Here is an 18356-nt window from a genome sequence, read left to right as displayed (position 1 = left end):
GGCCAAGTATGGTACTGGTCTCTGGCACATTGGGGGTGGGGTTGCCAGCCCACCACATCAGATAGTTTGAGAAGCACTGCTCTACACTGTGCCATCTCACTGATTTTCAGAAGCCTAAGACGCATAGTGGAATAAGAGTTACAGAAGTGAGCAAATGGCACGCTCCCTTTAGGGCCAAGAAATTGCTCTTGTCCAGGGAGGCCTCACACAGGTTTCTTGCTCTCAGGGCCCTTAACAAACTACAGTCCCCAGAATTCTTTTGGGGAAGGATCTTTCCCAAAGGACAGTTGGTGGCTGAATGTGGTAAGGTGTTCCCACATGGTTCCCAGCCAGGAGAACACAGGAAGTTCCCGTACACTGAGTTGGACCACTGGTCCATCTAGCAGCAGGTCTCCAGTATTTTAGCCAGGAGTGTTTCTTGGCCCTATTTGAAGATGCTAGGGATCAAACCTAGGACCTCCTGCATGCAGGGCCAATGCAGCCTCACAGAGTTATATTATAGTCCAAGCTCTCTGGGGGACCTGGGGCCACTCAAAATCTCCCAGGCCAACCAAACCTACCTCACACGGTTTTTGTGAGGATAAAATGGAGAGGAGAGAGCCCCGTACATGACCTGCAGCTCCATAAAGGTAATGGTGACATATAGATGTACGTAATAAATTAAATAACAAATAAATAAGCCCCTGGGGACATACGGGTGTTTTTGTTTTTGTTCGAGTATCTATTTTGTACTCTCTCAAAAGTAATTTTTTTACATATGCTTTTGTTTTGAACTATTGTTACTTGGTCCTAAGCTCTGGGTAGAAACTCATTCTGGATATAGGAACGGGGGGGGGGGGGGGAGAGACAACAACAACAGACTCGTTTCAAACAAAGCTTGCAGCCTACACAGAAGCCTGAAACGGAGCAGGAGTTTTATTGTCAAAACATTCCCACACAACTGCCGATTGTTAAGTGCGATCTTGCTCTTCCTGTCAAGTGCATGGGGAAGGGAAGGGAGATGCGACTAAGGGGGCCTGCTGCCTACACAGCAATATATATATATATATATACCCTGTGCCTGAGAGGAAAATAGGTACACTCGCAGCACAAGCCTGTGCCTGTTTACTCAGAAGTGAGGCCTACTCGATGAAGCTTACACCCAGGTGAAGCGGGCTCAGAACTTGCAGCCTCGTTTGACGTTCAGCGTTCAGTGGGGTTCACAGTGGGGTCAAATGAACAAGGCAAGACGCATGATGGCGCATCCCGTGTGAGAAATGCCCAAAAACGTTAATGTCAAAATAATCTTAACAATACTCAAAGCTTGTTTACTCGCTGAGGCAAATTTTTATACTTTGCATTTTTGTTCACTCCCAAAATACTAAGAGTTCCACCCAACTAAATTATTGCACTTGTGGAACAAACTTTCACCCATTCAGTAGAGTCTCCCTGTCTCTCCACCCTCCACAAACACCCTGCACCTCCCCTAGATCCGCTCTGGAGGACTGGGAGAACCCCCAGAGCAGATTTACAAGGGAGCACAGGAGGAGGAGGAGAGCAGGGTGAGGGTCCTTGGCACTCACAGAAGTTGTTCTGCGTGCACAGTGATTTCGTTGGATGCAACCGAATACATTTTCAGTCGAGAGATCTGTGGCATATTACATTTATTGTGCCATAAAAATTTAATATACCAGAGCCTAATTTGTCAGATCCATGAAACAGGGACAAAGCCCTGAACATCTTAGGCCCAGGATACCTTAAGGACCACCGTACCCCATTTGTCTCAAGCCAAGCACTGAGATCATATAGGGGAGTATTATTAATGGTCCCCCGTAGACCAGAAACATCACTCATGTCTAGTAGAAGTCATGCCTTCAATGAAGCAGACTCGACTCTATGGAACTCCCATTAGAAATCAAGCAGGCACTGTCACTCCTCAGTTTCGGAAACCGGGTTAATGCGGTTTTATTTCAGGAGGCCTTTGCAGTATGAATGTTGTTCTAATGTTTCCATTTTCTGATGTGATTTACATTTTACATTCTGTATATTGTGTGTTTTTTTGTTTTGTTTTGTTTTTGTTTTTTTGTATAAGCCACTTTGAGACTTACAATGAAAAGTGGGGCTGGGGCAGCTCTTCATCTTGTCTATGGTGTCTTTTCCTAAACATCAGGAGTCAGGGGGGAAAACCAGTGGCTGAAGAGAAGGGACTGTGGCCTTAGTGGCTGACAGTGGCTCTCAGGGAAGCCAGTTCCAAGAGTCACCCAGGGTTGCCATTTGACTTGACTGCCCCCTTCCTCACCTTCCCTTCTTCTTTTTATCTCCTCTCCCCCTGCTCACTCCAGCATAACAATTTCCCTTTAGGAAATGTTTATAGTAGTCAGGGGTCCTACTTTACAGAGGACTGTCCTGTATTTGATGGGCTGTCAGAGGATAGTCTGAATGTATCTATCAGAGGAAGGCCTGTCAGAAGATATCTGAAGGCATCCTCTGTTTGAAGGGCTGTCTAGTCAAAGTCTGCTTGAAAATAAGGGATAAAGGAAAATACACTTTTCCAAAGTAGACAGTCTTAGAAAGTATGGTATATAAAAGGAGCTGCCACCATCATGAAAACATAAAAGGCTCTCTTGGTGATACCATAGTGTCCTTTTAGAAAAAAGGCCTGGGTGCTTTTGGCGTATGATGAAGATCTTGCAGTTCACCCTCAAACATTCCCCCTGATCACTGATGTATGTGCTTGGTGTATGTGCTTGGTCACCATAGAGATAGGGAACTGTATTGCTGTGATTTTATAACCACTGTATGGCTTTATCTTTTTCTACACTGCTTTTAAATTTTTAAATATTACATGGATTATAGGTATTTTAAAACAAATGAATGAAAGGCTAGTATAAAGTGTCCCCTTCCCGCCCTACAGATGAGTATTGTTTGACCTGCAGCCCTGCAAATGTTGTTGGACTCCAACTCCCATCAGCCCCAGCCAGCATGGCAAATGGTCAGGGACAAGGGAAACAGCTGTCCAGAAACATCTGGAGAACCACAGCTTCCCCACTCCTACTGCAACAGTCTGCCTTCTCTGTGACACAGCCTACTAGCACCTGAGGTAAGATTGATGGAGCGAGACTGAGGCAGGACAGCATCTCTTCTCTAGTGGCACCAAGGTAGGTTGAGCTCTCTCTTGTCGGAAGGCCCATCCTCCATCTTTCCTCTCAACTTTCAGAAACATTGTGGAAGCAGTTCTTTTAAAACATTTTTTCTTGTCTGATCCCAACTGAGTATTTCTTTTCAGCTGCTCTGTTTGCTTTTCCTATACAGTAATTGATGTTAAGCTATAGTGTTTTATCTTTCGGCTGTTGATTTTATAATTTAGCTTTTGTAAGGAACTGGCTTTTGGAGCAGCATGAAAATGTCGGAATAAACAAACATACATAAACAAAAAGGGTTGCCAGATCTCATAGCTTGACTTGAAGTTTCTGTGGCTGCTTCTCAGGATCTCAGGTTGGGGAGTGGGGCAGAGTTAAAGGGTCTGGAGACATTATGCCTGGCTTGAGAGCTTTTGTTATTTGCTCCATCCACCTCTATTCCCTTTCGTAACCCCTTCCCTACTGCCAGACCCGTTTGGGAGCTCCCAAGTGGATCAGGCCCCAGCCCAAAGCTGCACGGTTTACATTTGGCATCAAATTTAAGCAGTATGAAATGCATCCTAAGGCTTCTGGGTGTTCCAATGCTGTGGCCATTCCACACTTGATGCAATAGGACATCAGGTGAGTGACAGGTGGGCATGGCTGGTGGGGCAGAGAACTACCTGGCCACAGATTCGGCCTTTGGGTTCCCATCCATGTGCTAGAGGGGTTGCTGGCTGCCCCCTTCAATCCAAAATCTCAGGGTCTGAGCCTCAGGAAATCTGGAAACCCTTTTCACAAACTATAAATAGGTATTTTCAGTGTAATCTGGCATGTTACTCTTTAGATTTCTTTTTGTTGTTTGGTTCCAGAACCATTAAGGTGGCAAGCTTGATTATAGGCTTTTTCTCCTCAGCACTTAAGGCTAAATGTATTTGTTAAAGGGTTGCGCATATATATATATATATATATATATATATATATATGAGAGAGAGACTTTGATTTATGAGTCCTGTACTGTAGTGTAGGCTTTAAGAAGCCCTGGCAATCATGAGACTTGTCATAAAATCATGAGGCTCTTCATAGGAGTTGACAGCTTTGGATATTTCACTTTAAATAGTCTGTGAGTCTCTTTGAGGCCTGCATTGCCATCCCCCAAAACAGGTTTGTGTGTGTGTGTGTGGGTGGGTGGGTATATATATTTTTAAATATTGTTTGGAACGTAATCAGCAAATGGCATACTAAAAGAAGCTAGAGGTTATGTACTAAATGGTTAAAGCAAATTTATCTTTCACTCTTCTGGATAATAGTTAGCTCCACAGAGTGCAATGGGACTTAATTCCAGGTTAGTATGCATAGAATTGCAGCCTAGGTGGTAGATTACACTTGAGGATGCTCATGAAAAAGCTTTCTCCTGTATCTGTGTCATATCATTTTAAGATGTTCTGAGATTTGCTGGAGCCAATCCAAACTGGACAGCAAGCTGCTGCTGGCTCGGCCCCTCTAAAGGAAGAGGGGACATTGAGATACCAGGGATAATGGGAGCCACTATGGCTGCTAGGATTCACATAAGGGAGTGAATGAGTTAGACTTAGAACTCCTGCCTCCAAAGTGCATAGAAGAACTGACATTAGATCCCAGGGACAGAGAACAGCATCTAATTAAAGGGCATTTGTCACATATCTATAATTAAAATACAAATATGTCATATGCTGTGTCTGCCTATAAATACAGAAAACAGGCAGCCAGCAAAGCCAGCTAAAGGACACCAATCAACCCTCTTATTTGTCAAAACAGAAAATGTCTTTTTGCGGGGGAAGGGAGGACCATATGAAAGGTTTTTATCAAGCTGGAAGAAATGATCCTTGGTTAGAGTGCCCATGAACCCCCCTTGGCATCTACCCACCTAAATGCAACTTCACCCTTTTATGTTGGAAGCAGGGAATCAGTGTAACTGCTCAAACAAATGCTGTCTAATATTCTGGCGTTAATAACCCAAGTCGCTAAACTCCATTGCAATATGTATGTATTTGCACAGAATCAGAAACTTGAAGGGTGATAACCATGCTGTTCATTTCATCACATAACTTATACTGTCTGCTTCATCACACTGTTATAAGAATGTATCTCAGGAATGTGACATTACAGCAGTTTTACCGATACTTTTCCTTTAGTAAAAGGAAAGAAAAATAGGAGGATCGTAGGCAAGAAAGTGATATCAGAAGCACTCTTCCTGCCCAAGGTTACCTTCTGGGGGATGTCTGCAAGAACAGCTATACTAAAGCAATAAAATAAAATAAAGTAATCTCTTTGTAGTTGCCTTGGAAAGAAGTTGAAAGAGAAGTGAAGAGAATGCTTGAGGGTTGTTCAAAACCATACTGGATCTCTCAGTGGCTTTTGATATCATTGACCAGGTATCTTGCTGGACTGGCTCATTGAGGTGGGAGCTGGAGGCACAGTGATAAAATGGTTCCATCCTACCTACACAGCTGGTTTCAGAAATGGCAGGGAGGTGGTGGAACTTCTCAGCTCCATGGCACCTGTGTAAGGTTCAATCTTGCCCCCCATGCACTTTAACATCCATATCAGAGGTGGGGAACCTGTGGCCCTTCAAGCTGTTGCTCCCATCACTCTGACCATTGGCCATGCTGGCTGGGCTGATAGGAGATGGGAGTCCAATAAGATATTGGTAGGGTTACAAGTTCCCTATTCCTGATCTACATGAAGCTGCTGGTTGAGATTCTCAGTGGACTTAGGAATGAGGTGACAACCATATGCCGATTACACCCATCTCTATTTCGTGTTTGCATCAGAGTCACATGAATCTGTGCAGGTACTGAGCTGATGTTTGGATTCAGCACTGTTGCTTGAGGCCTAGGTGTTCTCGGTGGTGAGGAGTGCCTTGGGGTGATTTGACAGCTGCAACCATTCTTGGATAAGGATTGCTTGGCCACAGTTCCCTGTGCTCTGGTACGATCCTGTTAAGATTGTTGTAATGTCTTATACATGGGGCTTCCCCTGAAGATGACTTGAAAGAACTAATTTGTGCAGAATGTGGCTGCCAGAATTTGACTGGTACAGCCAAGAGGGATCACAACTGCATTGGCTTCCTATTTCCTTCTGATCCTAGTTCAAGCTGCTGGCTGGTATCTGGATGCCTGAAGCAGCACCTCTCCCTATATCAGCCTGTCCATCCTTTAAAAGCAGCAGAGGGGGCACTTCTTCACATTCCACTGTTAGGCAAATGATATGGGGCAGGACCTTATCTGTGGTGGCCTGCTGTTTGTGGAATGCCCTTCCCCTACAGCTACATGAGAGGACAGCTATGGGTTGTCTGTTTTAATTTATAAGAAATATCAAAATGTGCTCTACATGGTAACAGAATATTACAACAGGGAGGAAAATTAAGCCAGCCAACCAGACACACACACACACACACACACAGAAATGTATATAAAGTTAAAAAAGAAAGTAAAAAAGGTAAAGGTAAAGGTACCCCTGCCCATACGGGCCAGTCGTGTCCGACTCTAGGGTTGTGCGCCCATCTCACTTAAGAGGCCGGGGGCCAGCGCTGTCCAGAGACACTTCCGGGTCACGTGGCCAGCGTGACGAAGCTGCTCTGGCGAGCCTGCACCAGCGCAGCACACGGAAACGCCGTTTACCTTCCCGCTATAAAGCGGTACCTATTTATCTACTTGCACTTAAGGGTGCTTTCGAACTGCTAGGTGGGCAGGAGCTGGGACCGAACGACGGGAGCTCACCCCGCCGTGGGGATTCGAACTGCCGACCATGTGATCGGCAAGCCCTAGGCACTGAGGTTTTACCCACAGCACCAGCCGCGTCCCTAAAAAAGAAAGTAAAAAGTCTATTTAATAAATACTAACTTTCTTATTGGATAGGTCAAGTTTCAGTATTTGTACAATATTGGATCTACCAATCACATGGATAAGGAAGCTGATAAATAAAAAGCCTCACAAAACAAGTAAAACTAAGAAAATCTATCTGACATGTGTTATAAGAAACACAAAATCAAAATCATGGTCAGAAGAGCTTATGCAAGTCAGCCAATCGGTGATTAGCAAATAGTTAGTAACACCCTCATAAAATTGGGGAAAGGGTTATGTCCTACCATCACCTGATTTTTATTCAAAAAATTATTAAACAGGTTCCATGCACATTCAAATTTGTTAACCCTTTGTTTTCTCTGTCTAACCCAATTAACCAATGTAATGATAACATTGTTGTCATTTTGGTATTAAGTGAAAAGTTGTCTGTTTCAGCTTTTTAGGTTTTTTTTAAATGAGCAAATGTTTTAACCTTCTCCTCTGTTAAGCTGTTTTTAGCTTTTGTTTGCCAGTGTTTAAAACAAATTCAACTGATTTTTTTTGTAAAAAAAATATTATAATTATATTGTTCCCCCATCGTGGTATCAAAATCAATGAAGGATGGGGTATGAATCATATAAACAAATAAGTAGTTAATTGGTGGAAAGCATTAGTGAAGACACAGTTGCCAAGCATATAGAACAGGTCTTGGTGAAGAAGAATCAGCATGGCTTCTACAAAGGAAAGGCTCCATCTTGCTAACCTTTTACAACACTTGGAGAGTGTCATTTAGTAAGTTGATAGGGATGGTCTAATAGGCACAGTGTACTTGGACTTTCAAAAAGGTTTTGATAAACCTCCTCACCAAACGCTCCTGAGTAAATTTAGCAGTCATGGAATAAGAGGGCAGGCAGGACTGGCATCGGGGTAAGGGTTGTTGTGTACCTTCCTAGACCCACATCCCTGCAGTGAGGCCACTGCCATGCCCTAAAGACTCCTAATTCTGCTACTCATTCTCTTCGTGCGCTCTCTCTCTCTCTCTCTCTCTCTCTCTGTGTGTGTGTGTGTGTGTTGGAAACAATTTTAATGTACTTTTAATAGGTATGTAACAAGGCAAGACAATAAGATCACTGTAAAGAAGGGTTGTGTCTACCATTGTTCACTTGCTGACTCCTGGCATGTAGGCCTGCTTTTCTCCTGCTGGTTGGTTGTGTGCATTGGGCCCAGAGGAAGAGAGCAAGTGACTGGGCAACGGTGCCTCAGAGAAAGGTAGGGAGCCCACAGAGAGAGGGCCCTCGCTGAGACCATCATGCCCAAGCAGGGACCCCAAACCTGGAGCTGGCATTGAGAACAGGTCCTCTTATGGAACCAGGTCTGGCTAAAGAACAGGAAGCCATGATCAGGGATAAGTGGACTGTTCTTACAAGGGAGGGATGTAAGAAGTGGGATCCTCCATTCAAAACCTCCCCAAGTGCACAGTGCTGTTTGTACCATTTGATTAAGTGCCCCCATTTGATTAAGTGCAGTCTTCTCTTAATCCCTTGGTTTGAATTTTAATTCATTTTCAGTTAATCTTTGTACTTATTACATCTGTAAGTCCATACATCTTTGTACCTATCATACCCATCAAAATCAAGAGATTTTGAAAATGTGTCTCTACAGCCTTGACACTTTTTTTAAAAAAAAGATTAAAGCATATATTCTTTAGAAATCTACATTCAGCACTTCCTGACATTACTTCTTGTGTCCTGTTTAATCAGATGCCTTTGTACGGGGTTATCAGCCTTCTGCACAGGGTCAGCAGTGCTATCAGAGTGAAGCAATCGCCTTAGCCATCAAAATTTGGGTGCCATTGAATTAACCTGGGCATCAAATATCAACTATATTTTACAGTGAGGGTGTGGCTCTTCCATCCCTGTCCTTTTTCTGTGGCTTCACCTAAGTCTATGCATTATATATCCACTGCAAAGATCTTTCTTTCTACTGCACGACAGCCACAAGCACCATGTATATTTAGAGTCTAAATTTTAGTCAGATACTTTTTTGTTTCTTTCTTGGCTTTCTGTTTCCATTCCTCCCACTGAAGAAGGAATTGATAGCAATTCCCCACCGTGGAAGCTGAGTTTTGGCACCTCTGTTTTTCTTTGAGCACAAAGGAAGACTGTGGGTGCATAAAACAGCTGATGTTGATGGAGCATTACGAGATATTTTCTGCAGAGTAAACATGCTTCCCAAGACTAGGAAAGGGATCCCTTATGTTTACCGCAGCGGGGTAGGGGAACAATATTCTTTGCACATTCCCTCCGCAGCCCTCTTGCCCTTTCCTATTCAGGAGAAGACTGACTCCCCTGCCTGGTGATGTTCACTGCCCCTTCTTATTATGGGAGGCACACTCTACTCACATTGTTCTCCTGAACTACCCACCAATTAGGAGCAACAAATGATCTATTTATATGCACACAATTCAGAGGAATAGACACACTTGCACAAAGCGGAGACCACACACAAGCGCACACACATATATACACAACAAACTAGCACAAACAGGAGACAGGGTCTGCTTCCTTAATTATCTCCTGGAAGCCAGAACAATTAGAAGTCTGCTTTTTCCCCTCCTTTTATTGTTCTTGGCAAAAAAAAGGTTAATTAAACTCTGAAAATACCCTTCCCCCCACCAAGCATGAGACTGTTAATTTTCTCTTTATATTGGTATTTAATTAATTCCTGCAAAGACTCTGACTATTTTTTATATAATTTCTCCCTTTGTTTCCTTCCTTTCCTCCCTCTCCCCCCTCTCTCTTTCACTCTCTCATTGTTAATCCTCCCATATTCAGGGTTTTCCCCCTCCCTCTTCTGTCTTCCCCAGATTTGAAATTCTATTACCATTTCAGAAGGCAGGCGTTTGAAGAGAAAATTGAATACCCGTCCAGTCTTGATAAGAAGGGACACTTGGTACTAGCAGCAATTTGTGCAGCACCCCCCCTTTTTTGCAAAGACCCCATTCCTCCATTCCCATTCATAATGCTTGTAATGTGTAAGGGAGAGAAAATTAAAAGGTGTGTGTGTGTGTGTGTGTGTGTGTGTGTTGGGAAGAGGAGGTGATGGGGTGGTGGTGTGGGCTGAAACGGAATGAATTGTCACATCTCTCTTTGAATTAGCATTCCCTGTCTCCTTTCTTTCCATAGTAAATGTGTCATGGCAACAAGGCGTTGTACTTCTGCCTGGTGCTCTGTGAATAACATATTGTGGCTTCTATGACAAGCTTTGGAGGGATCTTCCTGCACTTTCACTGGTCCAAATACTCTCCTCCTCTTCTTTCTCTCTTGCACACACTTTTTCTGTTACTGGAAAGGCTTCCCATCTCTCAGGCACACACCTGGAATAAACAGCACTCTGTAGCCAGGGCTGACCATTTCTTCTCCATTTGTGCAGGGAGGTAGTTGGTGCGGGATTTTGAAGGATCCAGAGGCCCTTGAACCATATTCCGTGGCCTCCTGCACCTCCTCTTCCTCCTCCTCCTCTGAATCAGGGCTCCCCAAATCCATCTGTATTGATATGAACACAGGCATTTTCTCTTGCCCTGCTAATTTCACACTACATTCCTGTATGCCTAGTTATTCTGCCCTTGGTGTTGCTTGGGATTTAATATTATAACTCTTCTGCAAATAGAAATTGCATTTGTTTGTAATGCTTTAGCATTGAGTGGGGAGCCTACGTGTTGGGCGCATAATTCCCATCTTCCCTGACTTTGACCATGCTAGCTGGGGCTGAGGGGAGCAGCCACATACAGTTGCCAAAGAAAGAGGACCAAAGAGGGTATATTTGCATAAGATGCCGTCTGTCCTCAGTTAAAGCTATGCTCAAGGCGGCTTACAACATGAAAAGATTTACATAATCACCAGTGCTATTTTTCCAGAAAAAGAAGTGCCGAAACTCAACATGAACTCTGGGTGAAAAAAAAGCCCTGATAATTACAAACATAACAAAAGTAGTCATGAACAATAAATGAAACACATCAAAATGTGCATAACCACGTTACATGTATAGATTCAAATTCAGGAATAATTACTATAATTTAAATAGAACCACATCTCAGTAGAGTGGGGAAGACTGTGGCCAGGTGCCTGCCTGCTCAGTCTGCTGTCTAGTTAATGGGAACGTCAGGACCCCTCTTGCTTGCCCTTCTTGGGGTTATTTATTTTTTCAGCCAGGCTTGGACCAGACAGCCCTCCGAAAAACAGGACACCTGCAGACAGAGGATTAACCTCTGGCCATCTTTCCACTAGAAGCCTGTCCTCTGTAAAGTGGTCCACCGAGCCAACTTTACAAGAGTCTTTGCTCAGGGAGGAAACCGGGCCCATCTTCCTGGTGCTCTCAGGCCAAATATGTCACAACAGGTACCCTTGAAGGAGAGCAGCAGTGTGCACATGATGTCTCTCTGGATTTACAGTTTTTAGTTAAATGTAAAGCTTTCTTCACTTTGTGGATGCATGCTAGTGGAAGTGTTGTATGATAGGTAGTATAATAGGTAGACCCAGCCTACGCAGCCTTTGACCCCCCTGCAAGGCAAACACAGTCCATGGATGAGTTGGCTTTGGCTTGTTGATTCACAGGTTATGCACTGGACATTTTCCATGTGCTGGACAGACGCATAGCATTCCAATGAAAGGAGTGAGTAATTAACAAGCATCTATTTTTTGTTATCAACAATTTTCTTATAATAAAACACATATCAATACATTATACAAAATATTGTGCGGAATACAAGAATAACAAAAGGCATGTATCATAACCAAATGTTTTCTTAGCACCTGCCAAAGCAGGTTTTTTTAATAAAAAAAACAGACTATTGTTATTAAAACACAATAAAAGCATATAATTTACAGTTTAAAAAGTGTGTTGTTAAGCTGAGAGAGGCCATAAAGTTTGTAACCTTTTCCAGAACTTCAAGTCCCACATTTTTAAGAGCTGGTCCTAGGATATTTAGAGGTGTTTTCACACATTACAGTAAGCTGGTGTACAATCTGTGTACATACGATAAATAGTTGAGCTGTATAGTATTCACATGTAACATTCAATGAGTGTACCATCTCTGTACACAACAGTTCGGCCATACAAATCAACAAGGGTGCACTCTTTGTCATAAACATTTATACTTATGTACACAGCTTGCACATATATTCAGTATAACATGTGAACAATCTGGAAAGCTCAAATGAAAGGACCTCCTTAGGACCGTGAATTGCATACACACAGAATTTTGAACTGGGTTCAACATTAATTGTTCCAACAATGTTGGTGTTCATTTCATTTCTTTGTGCATCATTTGGTCCCATCCACATGGTTTTTCTATTCATATGTTTCCACAGCAGTGTGGGAAGAAGCCACAGAGAAATGCCACCCATATTTCTCCAGTGCTGTCTTAGGTAGCCTCATGACATGAACTCTGATGCAACAATTGCAGGATCCCTGTGGCACCAAACAGCCTGATCCACTGCAGCTTTGATATAAATGCAGACTCTGCCAGCTAGGCAGCTTGAGTGCCACTTCCATTGTTGGGTGGATATATTGTGATCTTGGAAGTTGCCCTTAAGCTGTTTCCTCAGAATATCTGGGAGCTTTCTTAGTGTAAGAAGAACACTCACATTTTTGCTTTTGTCAATGCAATAAAAAGCAGATTGTGTGGTCAGGGAAACTATACAGTATTAAAGTTTCAATTTAAATTGCAATTTAAGAAAGAGGAAGTATATTTGCAATTTTAAAGAAACAAAACTTTGGACAATCTCTGGTGAGTGTAAATATGGAAGAATCGCTCTCCCTCTCTCTCTTAGAAAGTGCTTTTTAGGGGCTACATCTGGTCTGCAGCTTCTCCCTGGTTCCATACAGCAGCCTGCTTGCTAATTGCTTGGATTATTTGCCTGGTAGTGCTTGTCATAAGAGTCTAGCCACGTGGAGGGCCTGTGCTGTCCTTTGCTGTTTTGACATTGGCTCAGTCATGAGACTCTTTCCCTACATCCAAGAGCTGCGTTTCCACCTCTTATTTCCCTGCTAACAGCTTTCTCCCCAAAGGGAGCACATTAGGGAAGTGAGAAGTTCACCCTGACTGCACCGGCTGGGAGCACACACAACAAGCTACCAAGTCACGTTGTTTTTGTTTTTGCTGTTGCCGCTGATCAGCTCTCAGCGAAGGGCCTTCCATTCCTGCTGCACATGCTTTCTCTAACTTCTCCTTTATTTGCTGGGATCTCATCAGTGAGAGGCAGCTGTCGATTCAGCCAGCAAAATTGTCAGGCCCAAAGGAGAATCAGGGCTTCAAATCCCACTCTTGGTTTCTGCTCATAACCCAACAGGTGGCTCTGTGGCTGCTGTTTGCACCCTTCCTTAAATGTTTCCTGTGACATTGTAGTGGTTGTGAAAATGTGTGAAACAAGGGGTGGCATTGAGCTAGGGCTGTGCACACATTACTGACTTTAAATGCAGCTAGGTTGTTGTTTTTCTTAATTCAGGTTGAAGCTGGTTTGAGGAAGTGTGTCAAAACACAGTATTTCATTTTTTTAAAAAAGACAGGTTATATATGGAGTGTGTCTATCATGCGTACACTGCTTCCCAAACCAGTGGTGGGAACATACCGGATGCAGAGTAAACAGGTGTGTGTACACAGCCTAAGAGTTACTCAGTATACACCCACTGAAATTAATGAATGTGACTAAGTTAAGTCCGTGAATTTCAATGAGTGATATTCAACTAAGTTTTATTCAGAATAGACTCACTCATATTATGCAGCATGACTAAGTTAGGTTCATTCATTTCAGTGGGTCTGCTCTGAGTGAAGCTTCATTGAATACCACCTGATTATTGCCAAAGACCTTGCACATGATAGATTGGTTGGCATCTGTCTGTCTCAGGAGACAATGGAGGAGGGGGCCTTTGGTAGTGAAGTCAAACTGCAGGAAGGTTTTGCACATGCTGGAGAGAAATAATTTGTTGCAGCTGGAGCAGATGAAGGCATCCAGTTGTGCTGCTGCAGATGCACCATGGCATTTCTTCTTTCTGTACTCCTCTCAGTGGTCATTCTTCCTCTGGTCACTGCTATGGATGCACGACCTGACTGTCTATCTCCAGGCACTGCAATTGTCTGCAAGGGTGGGGTTGATGTTGCCAGCCTTCATGTCATGTTTGTAGACATCTTTGTGATGCCTGAAGCCAGCTCCCTGTAGAACACATCCTTGTGGATCCTGTCATCTATGTCAAGGCAGCATAGACATTGCTGAGATAAGAGTGCAAACATGTTGGGAATATGGGCTTGGGAGAGCACATCTTTTGTCTACTTGGGTTCCACCATAACCGGCAACCTCTCCATCAACACTGAGCTGGACAAGCATATTGGCAAGGCAGCTATGGCGATGGCTCGCCTCTCTAAAAGGATACGGGAAAATGCAATGCTAACATCCAATACTAAGATGAAGGTCTACCAAGCTTGTGTGCTGAACACGCTGCTTTGTGAAAGTGAGTCATGGGCAGCTTAGAACCACCAGGAGCGATGCCTCAACGCCCTCCACATGCGCTGCATCCAGAAGATTCAAGACGAAATGTCAGGACCCTGTGTCCTGGCTTATCTACCAACCTGTCACTGAAGACAGCCATCCTTGACCATGAGCTGAAAATGCTCAACACAGATGTTGCCGCTCTACAGGAGACCAGACTCGCTTCAAATGGCTGCTTCTGAGATAAGAACTACAACTTTTCCTGGCAAGGAAAGCACCCAGAAGAACCACGTATTCACAGTGTAGGCTTCTCAGTGAGGAACGCCCTTCTGTCTGCCATAGAACCACTGATCAAGGGCTCAGAATGCTTGCTTTTCCTCCGCCTCTCAACCACCTCTGGTCCCGTTAACGTCTTGACCATCTACACTCCCACTATGTGCACATGATATAGAATTACATAAATTATGAACCAGCAATGGACCAGTACAGAATATTTTTTCTTTTATTTTCTTTTGCAAGCATCCAATTTTCCAGTATCTGCTACCCTCTCAAGGATGAGCAGATCTTCAAAACAGAGCACGGAGTTAAAGAAATTGCTTTCCCAAGGCCAAAGCAAGAAAAGGCATCAGTGCCAGAAACTGAACTCAGTCCCTTTTTGTCTTGTGATGGCTTCATAACCACATGAGCACCATTTCCTCAGTCCCCTTCCCCCTCCCCAAATCACATGCTAAGGGAGTGGGAGAGATGAGCTGCTGGCAAGACTCCCTCGCCCACTTCCCCATTTTTAAGGGAACTTGGGCCAGCGGAAGGCTCTGTGAAAACAACCTGCCTGGTGTGAGCCCATTTCTGAGCTGGGAGGGAAGGAGTGAGGGGGAGACAGATGGCTCCCTGAACAGCCGCCAAGATTCTAGGGAAAGGTTCCTCAAGAAAACTGGCAGATACAAGTAGCTGTCCTGCCTGTGGGGATGATTTTTCTAATCCTGGAGAGATGTACAGAAATACGTTAGTCCAGTCCCGGAGTTAGTGCCTGCTTGTATTTGAAAGAAGCACCTTTTAAAAATTAAATAAAATCCTAAGTTAACAGGTGGACACACCCCCACAGAGTCTTTACTTTTTTCCAACTTTGCCATGGAAGGTAGCTGTGCATGCCAAGGGACAAGTGCTTTAGTAATGCATTTTGAGCCCAAAGAGATTGATGCGTATGGTTGGCTTGTTAAGCGACACTTGTGACAGGTGTCCTGTAGGATCTGGTTGGTAGTGTACGTGAGGGGTCTACAGGGCCAGGTGAGATTGCTTGTGGTTTCCACTGAGTCCTGATGGAGTTAATGGTGGGTCAACTCTATTCCTCTTGATTCAGAATTGGCTCAATATTTCTGAGCTTTCTTGGAGACTATTAAAAAAGTTCTCTTCTGGTTCATAATGCTTGTACCTTTGTGCTGGTAGTGCTGTGCTCATGTGCATTTCCTGCTGGGAACTGCAGATCCTAACACCAATCGCAGAGAGCTGCTGTCAGAGGCTCAGGAGCAGAAGAGCAGGGGAGAGAGCAAATAGAGAGCGGAGGAGAGGAATCAGAGGGGAGCGTAGGGGAATATGACAGTGGACCGAGAGATTCCATGAGCTTCTCCAGCGAATCTGAAGATTCCCAGGAGGGGGCGCCTATGGTAAGGGCGAGGCGAATCCCAGAGGGGACGATCCATAAACAAGGAACCAGAGGGGAGTCCCAAGGGAGTAGCGGAGCTGTAGGGCCAGTTCCCCCACCAGAGCACAGTGGGGGGGAAGAGTCACGTGAGTCAGGACCAGCTTCTCCTCCATCGGGGAGTGGGGAGACGGAGGGAAGGCCAGGTCCAGCTAGCCTCCCCGAAAGGGGGAGCAGTGACACAAGTGTAACGGTCAGAAGGAAAGTGGGAGGCTGCGCGCGCGCGCCAAGTTCAAATGTGGAGGAGCGCGGGACAGCAGAAAACCCGGATTGGGAGCCAGGTCCTAAAGCCCGAAAGAGGGGGGGGGAGGAGTCGGGAGAATCAGCGTCAGAAGAATCTCGGAGGGCTGAGACTCCGACTAGCAGAAGGACCCAGAGAAAGAAGGAACAGAGGAAAAGGTGGAGTAAGGCTAGAATCGTAAGCTGGTGTCAGGGGGGAGGAGATTCAGATGGGAGTTCTACGGTCTGACGGACAGATGTAGCGTTGCACGCTGCGCGTCTAGAAATGAGACTGAACTTCAATAAAGACTTTTAAACTTGGGCAAGGAGCAGCGTTGGTCTTGTGTGAGCTGGGACCTTGGGCAGCGCTGACAGCTGCTTTCAAATTCACCCTGCTACCACCACCTCCTGCAGTAGCAGAAGGTGTGGTGAGGCAGAAGTATAGACCTCCCCTCTCAACACCAACATTGCTGTAGCTTACCTCAGTTGGGGTGGGGCAGGGGGTGGGGTGAGGTCAACACCGCACAGATGCACCGTGGAGTCAATCCAGCACTCCCAATCTTGCCGCTGCCTTGCCCCGCCCTGCAGCAATGCTGATGTCAAGAGAGTGGCTCTGCCTCATCACATCAGTTGCTGCTAGGAATGAGATAATATTTTAGATCTGAATTGGAGCTAGCAATTGAGGGAATTGGAGCTAGCAATATGAGGAAAAATATTTGCAAGGAGCAATCAAGAACAAACTCAGTTAGGGGGAAGACTGCTCACCAAGGAAAAGACTGTGGTGGGTGGTCTGGGTGCATAGTTCACCACAATCCAAAAGAGTTTCATTGAGAGTAAGGACTTGAACATTAAATTATGTTTGCACATGCCTCTGAAAATCTGCTGGGTTTGTAGATCATATCGTTTCACAGCAATCAATGAGAATTTTTTTGAGAATCAGGTGGGGTGGAGCTACAGCAATAGCCACTTGACCCCAGCATTGCTGCCACTTACCAGAAAAGAGAGGCAGGGGCATCTGAGGTTTGAGCTGTGCAATTATGCACCAGTGGGAGCATCATATCACTGCTGCTTTGGCAGTGGCGTAGCGTGGGTTGTCAGCACCCGGGGCAAGGCAAGTAATTTGCGCCCCCTAACCCGTGGATTTGCGCCCCCTAACCCATGGATTTGCGCCCCCTAACCCGTGGATTTGCCCTAACCCCCAGATGTTGCGCCCGGTGCGGCCGGCCCCCCCTGCACCCCCCACGCTACACCACTGTGCTTTGGTCCTCCCTGTCCTGATATGCAGTGACACTGCAGCCAGGAGGCTATTGTTTCAGCTCTGCCCCGTCAAGAGCTAACATTAAAGGACTTTTCCACATGGACCTACAAAGCAGCTTGGTCAGCCTGAGCTGGTGGAGCATAGTGGCTAAAAGACTGAGCCATGAATCAGAAAACCTCAGCCAACATGCATGTCCTTTGGATGACATTCCCCCTTAAATGGAGCCTACCAAACAAGGCTAGCAGTGGCCGCACTAGAGACTTCTACAGTCGTGGTGCCGGGGGGGGGGGGGGACTTGTCTTGCATCCTGGGGGTAAGGCTTCTGCTGAATCCTATAGCTCCTCAGCTTTTATTACAGGAGTCTGTAGTAGAAGAGAAGAAGAAGAAGAGTTTGGATTTGATATCCCGCCTTTCACTCCCTTTAAGGAGTCTCAAAGCGGCTAACATTCTCCTTTCTCTTCCTCCCCCACAACAAACACTCTGTGAGGTGAGTGGGGCTGAGAGACTTCAGTGTGACTGGCCCAAGGTCACCCAGCAGCTGCATGTGGAGGAGCGGAGACGCGAACCCGGTTCCCCAGATTACGAGACTACCGCTCTTAACCACTACACCACACTGGCTCTTAGTACTTAGTACAGTACTGTACTTAATTCTCCTTGCATCATCTCTGCAAGAGTTATCCCCATTTTATAGATGAGATATATTTACCTGCCTAAGATGTGAATCGACCCAGATCTCCTATTTGTTCCTTATCCATCTAAGGACTTTTCACACCTTCA

General features: G+C 45.0%; 1 long non-coding RNA gene across 1 annotated transcript in view; it reads left to right on the top strand.

The window, feature by feature from the left end:
- Window positions 1-337: 337 nt before the first annotated feature.
- The window catches only part of LOC310757576, a 75162-nt gene continuing 57143 nt past the window's right edge, over window positions 338-18356 (top strand). The window contains exons 1-2 of the long non-coding RNA XR_014545329.1: window positions 338-629; window positions 2894-3137. This is a non-coding gene — a long non-coding RNA (uncharacterized lncRNA). The remainder of the gene's footprint in view (window positions 630-2893; window positions 3138-18356) is intronic.

Source organism: Podarcis filfolensis, assembly GCF_964270895.1.
Source record: "Podarcis filfolensis genome assembly, chromosome: 2".
Classification (NCBI taxonomy): domain Eukaryota; kingdom Metazoa; phylum Chordata; class Lepidosauria; order Squamata; family Lacertidae; genus Podarcis; species Podarcis filfolensis.
The sequence above is the reverse complement of the archived record's forward strand: the minus strand, read 5'-3'. Positions and strand labels throughout refer to the sequence as shown.